We start from the raw sequence: 20,850 nt of genomic DNA on the forward strand, positions 1-20,850 counted from the left end.
TTAGTTAGTTAGTTAGTTAGTTAGTTAGTAGTTAGTTAGTTAGTTAGTTAGTTAGTTAGTTAGTTAGTTAGTTAGTTAGTTAGTTAGTTAGTTAGTTAGTTAGTTAGTTAGTTAGTTAGTTAGTTAGTTAGTTAGTTAGTTAGTTAGTTAGTTAGTTAGTTAGTTAGTTAGTTAGTTAGTTAGTTAGTTAGTTAGTAGTTAGTTAGTTAGTTAGTTAGTTAGTAGTTAGTTAGTTAGTTAGTTAGTTAGTTAGTTAGTTAGTTAGTTAGTTAGTTAGTTAGTAGTTAGTTAGTTAGTAGTTAGTTAGTTAGTTAGTTAGTTAGTTAGTTAGTTAGTTAGTTAGTTAGTTAGTTAGTTAGTTAGTTAGTTAGTTAGTTAGTAGTAGTTAGTTAGTTAGTTAGTAGTTAGTTAGTAGTTAGTTAGTTAGTTAGTTAGTTAGTTAGTTAGTTAGTTAGTTAGTTAGTTAGTTAGTTAGTAGTTAGTTAGTTAGTTAGTTAGTTAGTTAGTTAGTTAGTTAGTTAGTTAGTTAGTAGTTAGTTAGTTAGTTAGTTAGTTAGTTAGTTAGTTAGTTAGTTAGTTAGTTAGTTAGTTAGTTAGTTAGTTAGTTAGTTAGTTAGTAGTAGTTAGTTAGTTAGTTAGTTAGTTAGTTAGTTAGTTAGTTAGTTAGTTAGTTAGTTAGTTAGTTAGTTAGTTAGTTAGTTAGTTAGTTAGTTAGTTAGTTAGTTAGTTAGTTAGTTAGTTAGTTAGTTAGTTAGTTAGTTAGTTAGTTAGTTAGTTAGTTAGTTAGTTAGTTAGTTAGTTAGTAGTTAGTTAGTTAGTTAGTTAGTTAGTTAGTTAGTTAGTTAGTAGTTAGTTAGTTAGTTAGTTAGTTAGTTAGTTAGTTAGTTAGTTAGTTAGTTAGTTAGTTAGTTAGTTAGTTAGTAGTTAGTTAGTTAGTTAGTAGTTAGTTAGTTAGTTAGTTAGTTAGTTAGTTAGTTAGTTAGTTAGTTAGTTAGTTAGTTAGTTAGTTAGTTAGTTAGTTAGTTAGTTAGTTAGTTAGTTAGTTAGTTAGTTAGTTAGTTAGTTAGTTAGTTAGTTAGTTAGTTAGTTAGTTAGTTAGTTAGTTAGTTAGTAGTTAGTTAGTTAGTAGTTAGTTAGTTAGTTAGTTAGTTAGTTAGTTAGTTAGTTAGTTAGTTAGTTAGTTAGTTAGTTAGTTAGTAGTTAGTTAGTTAGTTAGTTAGTTAGTTAGTTAGTTAGTTAGTTAGTTAGTTAGTTAGTTAGTTAGTAGTTAGTTAGTTAGTTAGTTAGTTAGTTAGTTAGTTAGTTAGTTAGTTAGTTAGTTAGTTAGTTAGTTAGTTAGTTAGTTAGTTAGTTAGTTAGTTAGTTAGTTAGTTAGTTAGTTAGTTAGTTAGTTAGTTAGTTAGTTAGTTAGTTAGTTAGTTAGTTAGTTAGTTAGTTAGTTAGTTAGTTAGTTAGTTAGTTAGTTAGTTAGTTAGTTAGTAGTTAGTTAGTTAGTTAGTTAGTTAGTTAGTTAGTTAGTTAGTTAGTTAGTTAGTTAGTTAGTTAGTTAGTTAGTTAGTTAGTTAGTAGTTAGTTAGTTAGTTAGTTAGTTAGTTAGTTAGTTAGTTAGTTAGTTAGTTAGTTAGTTAGTTAGTTAGTTAGTTAGTAGTTAGTTAGTAGTTAGTTAGTTAGTTAGTTAGTTAGTTAGTTAGTTAGTTAGTTAGTTAGTTAGTTAGTTAGTTAGTTAGTTAGTTAGTTAGTTAGTTAGTTAGTTAGTTAGTTAGTTAGTTAGTTAGTTAGTTAGTTAGTAGTTAGTTAGTTAGTTAGTTAGTTAGTTAGTTAGTTAGTTAGTTAGTTAGTTAGTTAGTTAGTTAGTTAGTTAGTTAGTTAGTTAGTTAGTTAGTTAGTTAGTAGTTAGTTAGTTAGTTAGTTAGTAGTTAGTTAGTTAGTTAGTTAGTTAGTTAGTTAGTAGTTAGTTAGTTAGTTAGTTAGTTAGTTAGTTAGTAGTTAGTTAGTAGTTAGTTAGTTAGTTAGTTAGTTAGTTAGTTAGTTAGTTAGTTAGTTAGTTAGTTAGTTAGTTAGTAGTTAGTTAGTTAGTTAGTTAGTAGTTAGTTAGTTAGTTAGTTAGTTAGTTAGTTAGTAGTTAGTTAGTTAGTTAGTTAGTTAGTTAGTTAGTTAGTTAGTTAGTTAGTTAGTTAGTTAGTTAGTTAGTTAGTTAGTTAGTTAGTTAGTTAGTTAGTAGTTAGTTAGTTAGTTAGTTAGTTAGTTAGTTAGTTAGTTAGTTAGTTAGTTAGTTAGTAGTTAGTTAGTTAGTTAGTAGTTAGTTAGTTAGTTAGTTAGTTAGTTAGTTAGTTAGTTAGTTAGTAGTTAGTTAGTTAGTTAGTTAGTTAGTTAGTTAGTTAGTAGTTAGTTAGTTAGTTAGTTAGTTAGTTAGTTAGTTAGTTAGTTAGTTAGTTAGTTAGTTAGTTAGTTAGTTAGTTAGTTAGTTAGTTAGTTAGTTAGTTAGTTAGTTAGTTAGTTAGTTAGTTAGTTAGTTAGTTAGTTAGTTAGTTAGTTAGTTAGTTAGTTAGTTAGTTAGTTAGTTAGTTAGTTAGTTAGTTAGTTAGTTAGTAGTTAGTTAGTTAGTTAGTTAGTTAGTTAGTTAGTTAGTTAGTTAGTTAGTTAGTTAGTTAGTTAGTTAGTTAGTTAGTTAGTTAGTTAGTTAGTTAGTTAGTTAGTTAGTTAGTTAGTTAGTTAGTTAGTTAGTTAGTTAGTTAGTTAGTTAGTTAGTTAGTTAGTGAGTTAGTTTGCTTTACCCTTTCTAATAATTTTTTGTAAAGATTAGCGATTACAAATTTGAACCCCTCTAATACTCAGGTATATGCATACGTATTGTATCAGTACATGTCATGATCCAATATACCGAAAAAATATAATAATAAACGAATTCAAGGGAGTTTTTTGCAATGCGACAGTTAAAAACCAGTTTTTTTAAAAAGACAAAACTTTAAAAAGCCAAAAACATACATACAGAATAACAATTACTTTATTTTACAACAAGTAAATGCGAACATACAAATAATGTAAAAAACAACAAAAAAATAACAAGTACGACAAAAACAACAATATCATACATATGCGACATAAATATAGAAAAAACTAATAATAGGGTAGAGTAGAAAAAGTAACTTAATAAGTGTACAATTGTACAGACATTCAACATACTGTTTCATACATTCTCATAGACTTCATTCAAAAGAACAAGAACTTGTTTTATTAAAAAAGAGCAAAAAATTAAGAACAAAAATAATAAAAAAGTACAACTAAAACAACCGCTACTGCTAAAATAAAAAATACAACTAATTTCAAGAAAAAAATACAACGTTAACAATTGCAACATTATTTCAATTTTACAATAAGGCGGAAATTTTTCTATTTAAAAAAAAGTTAAACAAAAGAAAAACAAAACATTTTCCTTAATAAAAATAAATCGTTTGTAAGAAAAACTAAACATAAAAACGTTTTCAAGTGTCATAAACTTTTAATCAAAGAAGTTGTGAAAATGAGCATCATCATTCTTGTCAAGCAAAAGTTAAATTGAAAGACCTCCATAACAATGGTTGGAAGAAGCAAGCATGGCATGGTCTAGTATTTATGACTGGGAACTGAAAATGGGTCACTCGTGGCAAAGCACGAAATGCAATTGATGGTTTATTGTTTAAAATTAGTACAAACATTGGCAGCAGCAACAACAACAAGAAAAAAGTAGAAAATTGCAAATTGCCAACAAAGAAGATCAGCAGCATTAACATGTCTTTTTATAGAGAAAAAAGAACAACTGCATTTTTAAGCTAAAAACAACAACAATTGTGGTTAATGGTTAGATGATGGATGCTAAAAATGCAGACACAAAAAAAACTAACCTAAGACAAACATGTTGAGTTGTTTGTTTATTTTATTTTCTCTATGTTTTGTTCTTTTTTTTTGGCATCCGTAAACGATCTCCATTGATGTTTTTGTAGACTGGTGGGGCTAGTTTTTGTTGTTTTTATTGTATAAAAGCTTTTTACTCTCGCTCTCTATATTTATACATTGTATTTTGGTAAAGCTTCGTAAAAGTTTTTGTAGAATTATGTTTAACTTTATAAACTAAAAGCTTTTGTGGAGACAAACTTTATGTTATAAAAGTTATGTAAACTTTAAACTGTAGATAACATTATGATTTTTTAACATTTGTTGCTGGTATCGTTTGAAAGTTGTTAAAATCCACCTCTCGTGTGTTGCCAGACAAATGAAACATATTTTAACTTGTGTGGCTTTTTCATCGTAAAAGATTAATAAGACTTTTAATTCTAAATACATATAAAAAAATCGTGAAAATTTATAAATCCCAATTTTCTAAAATTTATCTTAATGGAAAGTATTGACCTAGTTCTTCACCCCCATATTCTTAACTTCTAGTTATTATTTTATCCAATTTTCACACCAAAATTATTTTAACTGGAAAATATCTACCGGTTGAACGATAGTCGGAGGTTAATAAGATGGATGTCGCAGAGACCAAAAAATTACGACAATTTTGACACCTATTTTGATAAAAGGCGAAAATAGTAACTTAAAACCACTACAAATCATTTTATGGACCAAAAATTTTCTAAAAAAAATTTATATTATTTTTCCCGTAATCAGCTTAAAATGGCGCTTTTCGAAAAAAATTTGTAGATATGTATTTTGATTTCACAAATTATAATGAGGTCAGTATTTTCAATCACTGGTAGGAAACTGAGGACCGTTCCAAATTTTTTATTATTCAGTACATTAGATTCATAAAAAGGTGGAAAGGGCAAGGTCTGGACTATAATATGGACTAAGCTAAACTTGCCAAGTATTTCTTTCTAAATAGTTTTGAAGAAGTATTGCATATTTTGGGCCAATGCTACTTCACACGAACCAGTTGTAATCGCTACAGGTTCCTTGTGAAGGTCTGTCCAGATTTCAGCAGACCTTGGTTGCACCAAATATAGAGCATTTGCATTACCGTCAAGGATATTTGGCTTTGCAGTTTGACTGAACTTCATATTAGGGTTCTATAGTTGAAACAAAAAGTCGACTTTTTACGATATCTGAAAAGTTGACTTTTCGACTTTTTACGATTTATGAAAAGTCGATTTTTCGACTGTTTGCGATTTATGAAAAGTCCATTTTTCGACTTTCTTTAGTTTTATGAAAAGTCTACTTTTTCCGACTTTTACACTTTTTTCGACTTTTTTCAACTTTTCAAAGTCGACTTCATATTAGGGTTCTGTAGTTGAAACAAAAAGTCGACTTTTTACGATTTATGAAAAGTTGACTTTTCGACTTTCTACGATTTATGAAAAGTCGATTTTTCGACTTTTCGACTGTTTGCGATTTATGAAAAGTCCATTTTTCGACTTTCTTTAGTTTTATGAAAAGTCGACTTTTACACTTTTTTCGACTTTTTTCAACTTTTCGTTTTTTATCGACTTTTTTTACTTTTATTTACAAAGTCGACTTTGAGACTTTTTTCATAGACGATAGTCGAACTACCGACTTTTTTCGATAAAAAGTCGATTCTTCGATTATTCGAAAGTCGATTTATAGAACCCTTCTTCACATACGATATCTTATGCAATCCAATTACAATACTGTGAATTATATTGGAAATCGGAATTCCTTACCAATATCCAGTGCTGAATAATACAAAGATTCTGGTTTGAATTTATTTTCGATTTATTTTATAGAAAATAAATCAAATTTCGATCAAGCAGATGGACTCCATGGATGGAGCTATGGAGCTTGTCGTTACTAATATAATAATAGCGCCATCTTCTATTGTTTTCTCAAATATGTTTTTGACAGAAAATGTTAATGGTTTATGGCGTAAATGTTTCTGGAAATAATAATGGCTTGGATAAGATATTCATTATTCTCGAAATTTTGTTTCAAGAAACATCCGATGGGTTAAATGGCCTTGATTAACAGTTCATTACCCTCTTATTAACAGTTTATTAACTTGCAAGTTAGTTTCATAAAATTCAGTTCAATATGTTAACCTACATGTGTAACTAAATTTTAAACCAGTTCCTATAGAGGTTATGATTTTATAATAATTTAGAGTATGTAAGACCCCTCCGACAACTGCCGAAATTACAAAAAGAAAACTTAAAATATTGTTGAAACAAGTGCCCCCATAAATCACAATTAATTTTTGCAGTGTAGTATTATTATTTTCATACCTGAAATCTCTTACTCCATTAATTTGTTTATTACATACGATTCTCTCATTTCATTACAACTTTAAATTCAAACAACAACAAAATTGCACAACAAACACACCTTTATAACTATTCTCTCTCACAAAACAAATGAAATCAGCAATGGCAGCTGTTGCTGCAGCAGCAACAACAAAAACCACCACAAGAAAACAATAAAAATTAAACGTAAAATAATGGGGAGCTTTATGATCAGTGGAGTGTGTACAATAGCAGCAGAAGTGATCAACATAAACAGCAACAGCAGCAGCACTACATAGCAAAAGTATTGTATGGATGCCGCTTTTTCATTCAGTTATTGTTTAGCTTTTCGTTGCGTGAGTTCGTGAAAAAGTTTTCAGATCGCATTTTAAACAAAAAATTTTTGAAAATTATAAAAAACAAACACAGTGAAGAAGAAAAAATTAACAAACCAAAAAAAATAAACACAACAACTGGAAAAATATCACACGAAGAAATAGAAAAAACAAGAGTAAAAACAAGTTTTGTTGTTTCGTTCATAACAAAAATATTTTTTAACAATAATAAACGTTTTTTTCCTACAACTTACTCACTTGGATTATTATTCTACATAAATACCTACTTTTTTTTTGGGAAGGTATGGCAGATCGTCATCACATAAACAAAACGTGAGCGCAAATAAAATCGCGTGTGAGTGTTAAACTAATAATTATATACTTATACACATTATTTTGGAAAAAATTTAAGTAGAAATAAAAAAATATTAAAAATCAATTAATGTAAAAATGTTACATGTATAGCCATCTTTAAAATTACAGAACAGCCTATGTAAATTTGAATATTTTTATTGTTTATTTTTCAATTTTCTGTTTCTCGAAATATTTCACAATTCTTTTATTGTTTTTTTATGTCTTGATTTTTTTAAGCTGAGAAAGCAAATATGTTGTTAAGTACCTATTCGTGCATTCCTACTCGTAGCATTATTTAACAAAATAATAATTTGGCTTTTGTTACATTATTAGGAGACTTTTTTGGTACCCATATATAGAAACAGTGTACCATGTTTAAAGTAATTAACTTACATCTGCATATTTCTGTTTGAAATTTTACGATGTTCACATTAATCAAACATTTGTTCCAAAAGTTTTTTCAAACAATTTTTTAGATAGTAAATCATATCAAAATAGCAAGCAAATGGTCCCATTTTCTATCAAATATTTCATTAGTGTGAACGTACTACATCCAAGTAATACACAATTGTTACCTGTCATTAGATTTTTTCTTCTTGGATTTTCTATTAAATGTAGTTTCTAAACAAAAAAAGTACCAGTGCAAATAGTACCTTCGATTATATACTTAGTTCGTACAATACAAACCATTACAAATTATGTTGTCATCATTCATTTATTTTTTTTTTTTCTTTAGTGTAACAAACATGACTTTTTCTTACTAGAAACGTTAATGTAGTATAATTAACTTAAAGGTTGGCCTTTTCTTCTTCTATACAATTGTATTTAATAAACTGTTTATGCTGGTTAATTATCATGCTGACACTAAAATTTACAATAACAAATGAAAAGTATAAAATGAGAAAAATATGTGAAAAAAACTATAAAATAAAACTTGAAAATAAAAACATCACATTTAAAAGCACAAAAATGTTTTCATACAAAAAGTGTGTGCCAGAAGTGAGTGCACATAAGTGATATAAAAAAAGAATTGAAATCCAGACATATTTTCAAATTTCTGAACCATAGCTCAACATATAGACTACACTATAGTCAACTTTAGACTAGACTATACTATAGACTAGTCTATAGGCCAAACTATAGACAATACTATAATCCAGACTATAGACTAGAATATATTCCAGACTATAAACCAGACTGTAGTCCAGATTATAGCCTAGACTATAGTAAAGATTATATACTAAACTTTAATCCAGACTATATACTAGACTACAGTCCAGACTTGACTATAATCCATACTATAGTCCAAACTATAGATTAGGCTATAGTCCATACTATTGACTAGACTCTAGTCGAGACTATAGACTAGACTGTAGTACAGACTATGGACTAGACTATAGTCCAGACTATAGACTAGACTATAGTCCAGACTATAGACTATAGTCCAGACTATAGACTATAGTCCAGACTATAGACTAGACTATAGTCCAGGCTATAGGCTAGACTATAGTCCAGACTATAGGCTAGACTATAGTCCAGACTATAGACTAGACTATAGTCCAGACTATAGACTAGACTATAGTCCAGACTATAGACTATAGTTCAGACTATCGGCTAGACTATAGTCCAGACTATAGACTAGACTATAGTCCAGACTATAGACTATAGACTAGACTATAGTCCAGACTATAGACTAGACTATAGTCCAGACTATAGACTAGACTATAGTCCAGACTATAGACTAGACTATAGTCCAGACTATAGACTAGACTATAGTCCAGACTATAGACTAGACTATAGTCCAGACTATAGACTAGACTATAGTCCAGACTATAGACTAGACTATAGTCCAGACTATAGACAAGACCATAGTCCAGACTATAGACTAGACTATAGTCCAAACTATAGACTAGACAATAGTCCAGACTATAGACTAGATAATAGTCCAGACTATAGACTAGACTATAGTCCAGACTATAGTCCAGACTATAGTCCAGACTATAGTCCAGACTATAGTCCAGACTATAGTCCAGACTATAGTCCAGACTATAGTCCAGACTATAGTCCAGACTGTAGTTCAGACTGTAGTTCAGACTATAGACTAGACTATAGTCAGGACTATAGTCCAGAATATAGACTAGACTAAAGTCCAGACTATAGACTAGACTATAGTCCAGACTATAGACTAGACTATAGTCCAGACTATAGACTAGACTATAGACTAGACTATAGTCCAGACAATAGAATAAACAATAGTCCAGACTATAGACTAGACAATAGTCCATATTATAGACTAGATTATACTCCGGTCCGGTGGTCCAGACCACAGACTGTAGACTGTAGTTCAGACCGTAGACTAGACTATAGTCCATTCTATAATCCAGAATATAGACTAGGCTGTAATCCAGATTAATGACTAGACTATAGTCCAGATTAAAGATTTAATCTTTATATAGTCTTTTTATAGTTCTTTATATAGTTCAGATTATACACTTGACTATAGTCTAGACAACAGACTAAACTACAGTTCAGACTAGTATCCCAACTATAGACTTGACTGGACTATATTTCACACTGTTGATTAGACTATAGTCAATAGTATTGACTAGACTGTAATCGAGAGTTTTAGTCTAAACTATATACTAGACTCTTTACTATAGAGGAAACTATCAACTAGACTGTACTTCGAACTATTTTTGGCATTTTAATACTTTCCTTCTTAAACTATGCGAAAATCACCCAAATCACCAAACTATAAAGTAATGCCATCATAATAATACCTTAAATTTTATTCAGCAATATAAATTTAAGTACAGACAAGGCCTTTTCAGTATTTGTTTAAGCACACGAAGGAACCAGTTATAACAAGTTTAATGGTTAAAATAAAAATATAATTACTTGTAAGCACCAGTCTGAAGGTTTTCTTTATGTTTTATTAAGTTATAAACATTTTTGCAAAAATACTAAAATATATTTTCACTTTGTATATTTCATTAACAATTTTGTCCATCAACTTTAATAACCACGTGTAACAGTTAACAGTAACTTTGTACTCGAGTCCATACTATTGTAAATTACAATGTTAACACTCAAACATGAACTCATTCAACTATCCAGTTTCATGTAGTACTTCTTTTGGATTTTTTTTATTTTATAGCTCAGATTTCCAAAGAAAAATAAATTAATATCTAATTGCAATGAAGTAATTGTAAATTTGCATATAACACATAGATTCATATACGTATGCATATGTACGTCAGATTTACCTCTAGTGAACTAGTATTGTAATAATACACATTTTACATATTGTTAGAAAATTACAAAATTCCACCTTTAATAATATTCACACCAGACTTCAAGATTTTCTCAAGTATTAAGATAAATTCACATTGATCAAATATTTGAAAGTTTTACGAGTTGACTTTTGTGGCATAAAAAAATTACAAAACTAAATCAAAATTATTTCAACAATGTGATTATTATTCACCTATATAAGTAGTTAAAAGCCTTATTAGATATACTTCCATAATATTGAACCAATTTAAATAAGAATTTATATTAAAATGTTTCTAACTTTAATTGGCCATCAATTACAAGATTATCTTTAGTAATTTATTTAATATGCTGTGTAATTGAATTTAATTTGTTTGTGGAAAATTATCGGGTTGACAGTTTTTTATTGCCATTTCTTTTTTTAATTCATTCCGGATTAAAAAATACATTTAATACTTTCTACAGATATACATATATATGAATAGATCTAAACAATAAATTAAAACGCAAAATTAGAACAAACCTGTTCCGTGTGGTTGGAAACCGTACACCACTATAGCGGTATCCAAAATTATAGTTCCACATCGTTTACTTTTCGAGTGTAATAAGTATGTATCAAATTTACACTATGAAGTCAATAGTATCGACCATAGTCCAGCATATAGACTTATTATATTCTGTTTATAGTCTGGATAGTCTATTCTGTAGTCTCAACTATAATATAGTCCCGTTTAATATCTGGACCATAATCTCGTATTTAGTTTCGTCTATAGTGTCGACTATAGTTTCATCTATAATCTCGCCTATAGTATATTCTAAAGTTTAGACTACAATCTAGTATAAAATCTTGACTAAGATCTAGCTGGACTATAGTCTAGTCCATATTTTCTACTACAGTCTGTATTCTGAATTATTGTTTAGTATACAGTCTGTAATATTATCTAGTCTAAAGACAAGACTATAGTATGAGTGATAGTCCAGTCTATAGTCTAGATTATAGTTCTAGGATTATAATCTAGTCTGTTGTCTGCACTATAGTGTAATCTATAATTTGGACTATGTAGATATATGTATATGGACTATGTAGATATATGTATGGACTATGTAGATATATGTATATAAAATGTAGTCCACAGTCTGGACTATTGTCTGGTGTATAGTCTGGACTATCGTCTAGTCGATAATCTGGACTATAATGTAGCCTATAGTGTGGACAGTAGTGTAGTCTATAGTCTGGACTATGGTTTAGTCTATAGTCTGGATTATATTGTAGTCCTTAGTCTGAACTGTAGTGTAGCATAGATATATATAAAGTCTAGTATGGTCTATAGTCTGGACTATAGTGTAGTCTATATTATGGAGTTTAGTGTAGTCTATATTATGGACTATAGTATAGTCTATAGTCTGGACTATAGTATAGTCTATAGTCTGGACTATAGTATAGTATATAGTCTGGACTATAGTATTGTCTATAGTCTGAACTATAGTATAGTCTATAGTGTGGACTATAGTATAGTCTATAGTGTGGACTATAGTATAGTCTATAGTGTGGACTATAGTATAGTCTATAGTGTGGACTATAGTATAGTCTATAGTGTGGACTATAGTATAGTCTATAGTGTGGACTATAGTATAGTCTATAGTGTGGACTATAGTATAGTCTATAGTGTGGACTATAGTATAGTCTATAGTGTGGACTATAGTATAGTCTATAGTGTGGACTATAGTATAGTCTATAGTGTGGACTATAGTATAGTCTATAGTGTGACTATAGTAGTCTAGTCTAGACTATAGTGTATTCTATAGTCTGGGCTATAGTGTAGTCTATAATCTGGGCTATAGTGTAGTCTATAGTCTGGGTTATAGTATAGTCTGGGCTATAGTGTAGCCTAAAGTCTGAACTATAATGCAGTTATAGTCTGAATTATAGTGTAGTCTATACACTGGACTAAAGTAAAGTCTATAGCATGGACTATAGTGTAGCATTTAGTCTGTATTCTATAGTCTGGACTATAATATAGTCCATAGTCTATAGTCTGCACTATATATAGTATAGACTTTAGTCTGGATTTTAGTGTAGTCTATAGTCTCGACTATCGTGTAATCTATAGTCTCGACTATAGTGTAGTCTATAGTCTCGACTATAGTGTAGTCTATAGTCTGAACTAAAGTATAGCCTATAAGGTGAACTGAAGTGTAGTCTATAATGTGGACTCTAGTGTAGTCTATAGTCTGGACTCAAATGTAATCTTTAGTCTGGAGTGTAGTCTACTTTATAGTCTGATCTATAGTGTAGTTTATGTCTTTAGGCTGGACTATATCCAATTCAATAGTATGAACTATTATATAGTCAATAATTTGCGCTAGAATCTATTCTATAACCTTGTATTTAGTCTAGTCTATTATATGGACTATAAGACTTGTCTATAAAAAAATGAAACTTAAAAAATGTTAGATGTCAAAACATAGTCCGGTATATTTAAATCAAATCAAAACTTCTTTCTCTTCAACATTAAAGTCATAAAAAATATATATACATAAAAATGCATATATTCACCCGGCATTGTCATCATTAAAACAAAAAACACATGATCATCGACATCATTATCAAACGTCTAACCATTTATTTTACTAATGCATTTTCTCCAAAAATTTCTCTAAGCAAATGTGTGCGTCTGCATCTTCTTGACAAGACACTACTCAAATTTCCCGTCTTTTATTAATTAAGATCTGTTTACATTTGATAGATTACATGCTCCAATTTTTTATATTCAATAAAAATGTTTTATTTTTCACCCAACACAAGTGAATTTTAAATAACCAGACGTGGTCAGACGTTTGCTCGATTGTATACGTTCCCACATTAGTTTTGGTTATTTAAACAAAATAAAAAGTTTTCTTCCCGTTTTTCTTCTTGGTCTGGGGTTTCTGTTGTACACATTATATACCATGTCTAAAATATTTTCTCTAATAAATAATTTTTTTCTTAAATGTTTTCGATGTTTTTTTAAAAAAATAAAACAAAACAACAAGTGTTTGGCATTTTATTGGTTTTCATTCGTTGTAGTTGTTTTTATTGTTCTGTGGCATATCAATGACGCCGCATAATCTATATTTAGTTACGCATTTGTTGTTTATATTTATTTTTCAAATTGTTAAATGAATGGAAAACTTGAGGGAAATACATTTTATTATATTTTAAACTGCAAATAATTTTCCTCAAAATCTTCGAACACTTTAATTAGTTTCAAGTTGCAATAACTTGTTAATTGTTGTTTGTGGCTACATGACTGACTGATTTATTCAATACTTTTTCATATTTCTACATTAAAAGGTCTTTATTTATTATTTCTCTGGGCGTCTTTCACTTTTTGGTATACAGGTTGCTCTGCTCGTTTATTTGTTTAGTTGCTTTATTGTATTTTAAAAATAAATTAACAAATATTTTCTTAATATGTCCGGTTTAACACTTTGATGTTTCCGTTTGAATTTTAAAGCTAAAAAAAAACAATTGCAAATAAAACATATTTTTGTTTGTTTTTGTTTCTCTCTCTCCTTTTAAATTGGCCTTATGTATAAATGGGCCAGTCTACACATGTTGGCTTCTAAATTTAGAGAACCTTGAATTGTCATCAATATGTTTTATTTGTATATTTATTGAATTTATTGTGTGCAAATTGAAAAGTATTACAATTATTAATTAAAATAATAAAAACACTTTTTTCTTTTGTTATTTAAAGTGAGTAGGAAAAATGTATAAAATTTAGTTTTATTTTTTTTAATATAATTTATGAATAATTCGGAAAATTTATATTTTATATAAAATTTTAGATTAAAAGTGGTTTTGGTAAAAAACTAAGATTTTCATAGAAGATGGAGTTTTTGATGAAAATTAAGGTTTTTATTGAAAAACTGAGTTTTTAGTGGAAAAACTAGGTTTTTAGTGAAAAACTAGGTTTTTAGTAAAAAACTAGGTTTTTAGTAAAAAACTGAGTTTTTAGTAAAAAACTGAGTTTTTAGTAAAAAACTGAGTTTTTAGTGAAAAACTGAGGTTTTAGTGAAAAACTGAGTTTTTAGTGAAAAACTGAGGTTTTAGTGAAAAACTGAGTTTTTAGTGAAAAACTAGGTTTTTAGTGAAAAACTAAGTTTTTAGTGAAAAACTGAGTTTTTAGTGAAAAACTAGGTTTTAGTGAAAAACTAGGTTTTTAGTGAAAACTAGTTTTTTAGTGAAAAACTGAGTTTTTAGTGAAAAACTGAGTTTTTAGTGAAAAACTGAGTTTTTAGTGAAAAACTGAGTTTTTAGTGAAAAACTGAGTTTTTAGTGAAAAACTGAGTTTTTAGTGAAAAACTGAGTTTTTAGTGAAAAACTGAGTTTTAGTGAAAAACTGAGTTTTTAAGGAAAAACTGAGTTTTTAGTGAAAAACTGAGTTTTTAGTGAAAAACTGAGTTTTTAGTGAAAAACTTAGTCTATAGTCTAGTCTATAGTCTAGTCTATAGTCTAGTCTATAGTCTAGTCTATAGTCTAGTCTATAGTCTAGTCTATAGTCTAGTCTATAGTCTAGTCTAGTCTAGTCTAGTCTAGCTAGTTAGTCTATAGTCTAGTCTATAGTCTAGTCTATAGTCTAGTCTAGTATAGTCTAGTCTATAGTCTAGTCTATAGTCTAGTCTATAGTCTAGTCTATAGTCTAGTCTATAGTCTAGTCTATAGTCTAGTCTATAGTCTAGTCTATAGTCTAGTCTATAGTCTAGTCTATAGTCTAGTCTATAGTCTATAGTCTAGTCATAGTCTAGTCTATAGTCTAGTCTATAGTCTAGTCTATAGTCTAGTCTATAGTCTAGTCTATAGTCTAGTCTATAGTCTAGTCTATAGTCTAGTCTATAGTCTAGTCTATAGTCTAGTCTATAGTCTAGTCTATAGTCTAGTCTATAGTCTAGTCTATAGTCTAGTCTATAGTCTAGTCTATAGTCTAGTCTATAGTCTAGTCTATAGTCTAGTCTATAGTCTAGTCTATAGTCTAGTCTATAGTCTAGTCTATAGTCTAGTCTATAGTCTAGTCTATAGTCTAGTCTATAGTCTAGTCTATAGTCTAGTCTATAGTCTAGTCTATAGTCTAGTCTATAGTATAGTCTATAGTCTAGTCTATAGTATAGTCTATAGTCTAGTCTATAGTATAGTCTAGTCTAGTCTATAGTCTAGTCTATAGTATAGTCTATAGTCTAGTCTATAGTCTAGTCTATAGTCTAGCCTCCCCCATACATTTTATCCAGATCACACTCTGTCAGTGATATAAGGTGCCTCAAAAGCAAAAATTGTGTCCATTATGGTCATAAGCGTTACATATGCAAAATTTTCAGATAATCCGATTTAGAACCACCACTGCATTTCTAAATTTGTTGTTCCGATATTTATGTGGATGTAGGGATGGATTCTATCAGTTATTGGGCAGATGAAACTCTAAATATAAAATTCATATAATCTTTAAAATTTGTTGTTATTTTTGTGCGTAAAATTACTCACGATTCTTTTGTCTTTCTGGGGATTCCCTTAAATTTAATTGTGAATTAGGGATTTCTACTTTTCCAGTAATATTATCACTGTTGCCAACTTTTTTCCCAAAAATATCGCTAAAGTCGACTGAAAAATAGCTAGAAAATAGCTAAATTCAAGACATTTTGAAAAATTTAGCGATAAATCGTCAAAATAATATTTATTATATGATTCTGAAAAGAAATAGCTAAAAAAACTAGCTAAATTTTTCAGATTTTGTATATTATTCTAAAAAGTCAGCGATTTATCGCTAAAATCTATATACATTCGTAGGAATGGGATGGTGATACAAACACATCTTATAACAAACACATAAGAGAATCTTTTTTTATGTTAAATATTTTCACTTTGGGTTAGGAAAAATGTCAAGTTGAGGTTAATTTCGATATGCGACCCTATACAGATTGCTTTAGAAATGTTGTAAAGATAAATTGAATTTCGAAATGCTGGCCTTTATGGATCGATCCTTTATTTTCGGCATAAGAGTATTATTTATTTTTCCATTACAATACAATTACAAATTATATTCTAACCTAATATACCGAGCAGGGTGACGATAACCATACGACCGTTGTAGTGTAGCAGACCAGGATCTCTGCTGGGAATCGAACCCACAACTCCCAGACTGACAGGCTAGCACACTACCAACTAGCCTACCGGGGCACCCAAGATTATTATTATACACTCCTTTTGTGAGAAGTTTATCTGCAATATCGATATGCGGCCCTATACGCCTTAGAAATGTTGTAAATTTTTAGGACTTTATGGATCGATCCTTTCGTCACTTATTTCTAATGTTCACTAATTTTTAGAATTATGGTAAATTTTATTATCATATCACTCATTTACTAAAAGACTAGAATAATTAAATATTCGTTTTTTAATTGAGTACAACAAAATATACCCCTTTTAAAGTTTTTCGTATAACTTTACCTGTACGCACAAATATGTGCTCCTAATTATGTTCTTCAGAACATTCAAAATAAGTATAATACACACAGCTAAAACTCAAATAATTTACATTGAATGCATATTTTTATATACATACATATATGTAAATATCGTCATTCGTAGCAACTTTTAAGCGATATTATCAAAATATAAATGAATAAAAAATGTCTTAAAATCTAAAGAAAAATCGCTAGTTTTCCCGCTAATAGCTAAATCATATTTTTCCCCGCAAAATGGGATTAAAAATCGCTAGATTTGACGAGAAAATAGCTAAATTGGCAACAGTGAATATTATCCATAACAAGGCAATACAAATGGGATTTACCATTAAAAAAATATAATCTTATGATAATGTTTTAATAAAATTACTCATTAACCCTTAATTAGTAATTAGTCGGACCAATCAAAATTTTATAACTTAAGATTTTAGATTTTGATTTATTTGTCATTGAAATTTTGTTTACAAAATCAAAATAACATTATATTATTTATTGCTATTATTTTTTTAAATTTATATTCAAGACTCGCCTGCATTAATCTTCATTTAAATATTGCATGTTTGCTAAAATTGCACCCAACATTAGAAAAAAATACATACTCTTAAAAATAAATACTAAAAAACAGTAATAAATGTACATATTTAAAATTTACAATATTTTCACACTAAAATAATGCCTCTCATTATGAATTAAACGAAACAAAAAAAAGTTTGAAAAAAACTCATAAAAAACATTAAAGAAATCAAATGTCTACAAAATGTTTTGCAAATTGTTTGTTCGCTTCGTCGGTTAAATTGTTGCTTAAAATCACGTAAAATCGTTTATCACATTTTTGCAGTGAAAAAATAAGAAATAAATATAAAAAATATATATTTTTTTAATAATTATCGCATAAATGAACATAATAAATTCCAAAGAGGAAATCCACAAATAATTATGATGTGATTATAAACTTTACTTTTTTTTATATAATAATTGTTGAAAATAAACAATTGAAAAAAATGTAAAAAAAGTACGAACAAAAAAATAAAAGTTAATTAAGTTAAACAAACAATTGAATATAAACTACAATATAGGTCAGGTGGCGGAACAAATTTTTTAAAATAATTTTATTGTCATAATTGTATATTTAACAATTTTATAGAGTACTTTATTTCTATTAATTAATAAAAAAATGAAATAATTATTCCAAAATTCATTTTTATGTTTAATGATTTATAATATCAACTGAGATTTAACACCTCCAACTTATTTATCATTTGTTTTAAGTTTTCTAAAAATATTTTATTTCTATATCTATTTCAAGACATTCCTGAATGACTCATTATTTGTTGAACTTGTTTTTGAACTGAGATTTTTTTATTTGGCTTTTTTTATTTCATTTACTAGACATCACGATTTCAACTGTTTTTTTTATTATTTATTTTTATTGAGAATATTCACTTATTATTTCTCAGAATTCTCTGAAAATTACTGCATAATATTGAAATTTATGCAAATATGTATTTTGTGAGTATAAGCCAAGTTTTAAACAATTTTTTTCTACGAATTAGTTAACAAAAGAGAATACCACAGAGTAAAAATGTTGGTTAGCATAAGTTAGGTTGCAACGAATTTAAAATACTTTATGAACTTTATTTCAACAAAAGATAAATAATCTATTCTGGAGTATTAATAAGAAAAGAAAACTATTTTTCTTTCGGTTTACTAAAATTAAAGGTTTGAGACTTTACTATATTGAAGAATTTTCTTCAAATATCTACTTCAGTTTGTCAAAAGGCTATTCCGTAGACTACTCAACACTTTACTAAATAGACTACTTAATATAAAAGCCCATACTCTAGTCAAAAGACTAGTCAATAGACTAGTCCATAAACAAGTTAATGAACTATTTCATTACATTACCTTTTTAATTTATATGGGAATACCTTACTCCTGAGCCAACACTTTAAATAACACTGAGATCACTGTTATCGACAGATCGAAATTGTCAATAATATTAATACATATATCTTAATATAAGTGACAAACCTACATACATATGTATATAGTAAAGATCAATTCAGAAATTATTCCTGGACTCATACTCTAGCCTGACTACAAAGATCATTCAAATGGGATCTCTTAATGCCATTGTATTTGTTTAAAAGAAAGTTCTCACAACTCTAGGTTTACAGGGTGTCAAAAATACATTCACTTAATGTACCAATCGATAAAGATAGGTTTTGTCGTAACATCAGCTTTAGAACTTGTTCGATTTATATTGGAATACCTTGCGCCTGAGCCAACACTTTGAGTAACACTGAGATCACTATTATCGACAGTTCGAAATATAAGTGACAGACCTATATATGTATATTTATTGTGATCAATACTGACTGATATGATGAGAAAATCAATATAAAGAAAAATAAGTCTGAATAAAAAGATTATTCAACTGATTTCCTTATGCCATTGTATTTTCTTAAAAGAAAGTTCTCACAACTCCAGATTTAGAGGGCATCTATACTATATATCAATCGATAATCAAACTACAGACCACAGCCTAAGAACAAACCCTTTTGATTTTGTTTAGGTTCACCATGCTCCATACAAAGGTTCTCAAGAATATCGTTCGATACTAATCCTAATTAATTATACAGTTCATATTATTTCATACGTTCATATCTGACTTATTATTATTAACATCGAGGATGCACTCTATGAAAAACGATCGGTCCAACATTGACCGTAGTTTGATCCCAACGATCAATGAAGAAATTTTAAACATTAACACATTTTCGGCCTAGGAACGAACCCTTTTGGTTTTCGTTAGGTTTACCTTGCTCCATACAAAGGTTCTTCAAGAGTTCAAACGCTCATAAGTTTACCCTAAAATTATATAGTTCATTTCAAAAGTTCATATCTATTACAGATATTAACATCGAGATAAAAATTTTATGAAAATGATGATCGGTCCGCAATTGACCGTAGCCGCCTTATGAAAACTGAAGGCCCTAATAGGAATTTTTCCCAAAGATCATACATCGAGTAGTAATATCGGTATGATTTTAAATTCGACTTAAGTCGAAAGTCCCTATACGGTGTCATATTTTACAATATCAAAATAGGATCGACCTCTATTTCATAATGGTACCAATGCTTCTAAAAGATCTGCAAAGATTGTTAATAATGATCAATATATGATCGTTAACAAGATAATTTTTATCAAAACATGGATCTAATGAATTAAATTTCGAATATCCAAAAGCAAGAATTAAATGATTGTGAAAAATTTCGACCATATGGTCTTGTTGCATCAAGTTCATGTAATCTCCATAATGTTTCTTATTATATTTAGTTATAAAATCTTGTTCTGAAACGGTCGATAATTCTGAAAATGGAGAAAACATTGGATTGATTGCGATCTTAGGACGTCTCCAGTAATAGCTACCGTCATCGTTGCAATATTTAAATCCTTGGGCCCTTAGATATCATTAATTTACTAAACGTATTTTATTGTGGAAGCTAGCGAAATAAGAACGTATGATCTTTAAGATAATGGACCGTGTTAATTCAAATGTGATAATTTTGCAGCTTTAATTTTAAATGACAATGGAAATATGTAGGCAAATAAAAATTATTTATTCTCAAAATCTGTTTAAATTATTTTTATATTGTTTTTGATAAAATAAAAACTTGAAGAATCATTAAAATGACAAATTAGAACAACTCTTTCAAAACATTAAATAAAACAGTAAATAACTTCCAGAAGCTTACGTAATTTTAAAATGCTTTTAAAGCTTGAATAACTTTTAAGCCGTTGCTTAATAAGGGTTTATCCGGAACTATTTAATTGTAGACAGCTGTTGCTCTTATTACTTTTTTTTTAATACATCCTCTAATAAAAATTCTTTCAAATAGAGTCATAAAACAGTGAGGCCCTTTCAAACTCTAAATAACACGGTAAACGTTGTCTGATGTGTTAAACTGACTCCACACCTTAAGGGTAGGGTATTTTAATAACATACAGTTAACTTAACCGCAAATTGTACTCAGAACAGAAAGAAAACAAATTATCCAACAACGTTTATTATTGAAATGCATCGAATGTTCTTTGGTAAAGAGGTACAAAATTTTCCATGAAAATAATGACCCAAGTATTTGGCACAAAACAATTGTGATGAAGAAAAAAAAAA

General features: G+C 28.6%; 1 protein-coding gene across 5 annotated transcripts in view; it reads left to right on the forward strand.

Moving 5' to 3' along the window:
* Nucleotides 1-20,850, forward strand: part of LOC119601849 (alpha-protein kinase 1) — a 273,362-nt gene that overhangs the window by 235,929 nt on the left and 16,583 nt on the right. For 2 of the 5 annotated variants that reach the window (XM_037953044.1, XM_037953045.1), the window contains exon 1: nucleotides 6,545-6,902. The exons of the other annotated variants lie outside the window; for them this stretch is intronic. The gene's annotated coding sequence lies outside the window, so the exon portion shown is untranslated. Of the gene's footprint in view, nucleotides 1-6,544; nucleotides 6,903-20,850 lie in introns of those variants that run through there. 5 annotated transcript variants of the gene reach the window in all.

Source organism: Lucilia sericata, unplaced genomic scaffold (genome assembly GCF_015586225.1).
Source record: "Lucilia sericata isolate MDLA Ls3-8-SP2 unplaced genomic scaffold, ASM1558622v1 Contig000193F_arrow, whole genome shotgun sequence".
Taxonomy (NCBI): domain Eukaryota; kingdom Metazoa; phylum Arthropoda; class Insecta; order Diptera; family Calliphoridae; genus Lucilia; species Lucilia sericata.